Source organism: Scardinius erythrophthalmus, assembly GCF_964197995.2.
Source record: "Scardinius erythrophthalmus genome assembly, contig: HAP1_SCAFFOLD_43, whole genome shotgun sequence".
Taxonomy (NCBI): domain Eukaryota; kingdom Metazoa; phylum Chordata; class Actinopteri; order Cypriniformes; family Leuciscidae; genus Scardinius; species Scardinius erythrophthalmus.
In genome coordinates this window covers 1,063,093-1,064,700 of record NW_028296545.1, presented here as the reverse complement: position 1 = coordinate 1,064,700, position 1,608 = coordinate 1,063,093, and the positions used below count along the sequence as shown (strand labels likewise).

At 36.0% G+C, this 1,608-nt stretch overlaps 1 long non-coding RNA gene across 1 annotated transcript; it reads left to right on the top strand.

The window, feature by feature from the left end:
- The first annotated feature begins 247 nt into the window (after positions 1 to 247).
- Positions 248 to 1,398, top strand: LOC308686213. The gene is made up of 2 exons (XR_014029541.1): positions 248 to 367; positions 754 to 1,398. It is a non-coding gene; the product is annotated as an uncharacterized lncRNA (long non-coding RNA).
- Positions 1,399 to 1,608: the final 210 nt, after the last annotated feature.

Below are 1,608 nucleotides of genomic sequence, written 5' to 3'. Positions count from 1 at the left end.
TAGCTGAAATTATAAGTATATTGTAATAATTTCAGCTATTATCCAAATTAGAAACAAATTAAAAGCTCTAATGTTTTTAATCGTGATTAATTGGAGAAAGAATGTGTAATGAAGTATTACATTTTATTTATATATATGTGTGTGTATATATACATATATATATATATATATATATATATATATATATATATATATAACATATAACATTTTATGTAAAATTATTATTAATGGCTCTATTTAATGAAATCGACACTGATAATCATTGAAATTGATTATAATTATTGGTGACTAATTGCCTATCAGTGTTCTGTGAACTAAATCTGATGTTTTTCTTAGTTTTTCAGAAGAGTTTCAGAACTGATCTAAGGTAAGTCATGGTAAACAATTGCTTATCATTGTGAAAATATAGGCAATACAAGGCATTGTGTTAAAGTTAAATGCATTATTTTACAGTTTACAAGTTAATTGAAAGCATATTAATTTGTAGTTGGTAATACAGTTATTGTGAAAAAATATTTTGGTGTCTGTATTTCTGTGAATGTAAACACATTTGTTATATGTTCAGGAGAACGTGTTTTGGCAAAAAGAGAGGTACCAATGAAGGGCACAAATAATTATTTATTAGTTGAACTTTTTGATTTTGAAGTCATGATGAATGTTATATATAAAACATTTTAGGCCAGTGTGTAAAATTCAATTAAGTAAGCACTGTACTAAACTTGTTTCTCTGTGTGTGTTTTCATGTAATTGCAGATGCCACGCGGAAAGGGTTTCCGTCGGTCTCGGGCGGCCAAGAGGAGGAATGCTGAGCGCCTTCTGCTCAGTTCCTCCATGGACTCAGCTGAGGTTATGCCACCTCTTGAAAAAAAGGCATCGTCCTCTGGCTCTAGTATCGAGAGCCTGGATTTCCAAAACTTCCTGGCAAATGCCAACTTACCGGCAAATGCCAACTTACCGGCAATTGCCAAAAACCTTCCAATGACTTCCAAAAACCTTCCAATGACTTCCAAAAACCTTCCAATGACTTCCAAAAAACTTCCAATGGTTTCCAATAACCTTCCAATGTGTTCATCTTTTGATGTCGATAACTGTGATTATTTTCCACAGAGAGTCATACAGGGTTCCTTCCATCAGGGTGATTCCAGATTTGGTTTCAACAGTGGCAGACAGTGTGCAGCAAACAGCATCACAGCAGTCATGATGAGCATGCTGAAGGATGTGCTGACGTGGACAAGAGACGACCTGGATGCTGTTCTGTTGCATGGAGATGAGCTGTACACATCTATGGACTTGCAGGGGAAGATCAACGATTCAGCATGGCGTGGTTATGTTGCTGTTGCAGAATTGCCAACCGTGCACACTCTTCAACACAACATTCTCAATAAAGATGTCAGATTCTCTGAGTGGTGTTTTTGGTAATGATGTGTATGATGGAGCATTGCGAGATGTGAGCATGTCTATAGAAGACGCACTTCAGAGGGCCCTGTTTCAGTCTGATGCATGTTTGTCGAACATTTATGGCTACATTTGTGCAGTTATAAAGGTGGGGTCAACATTTGCTGTAGTTGATTCCCATGCTTGTGATGGTAAAGGTATGGTTAAATTTAC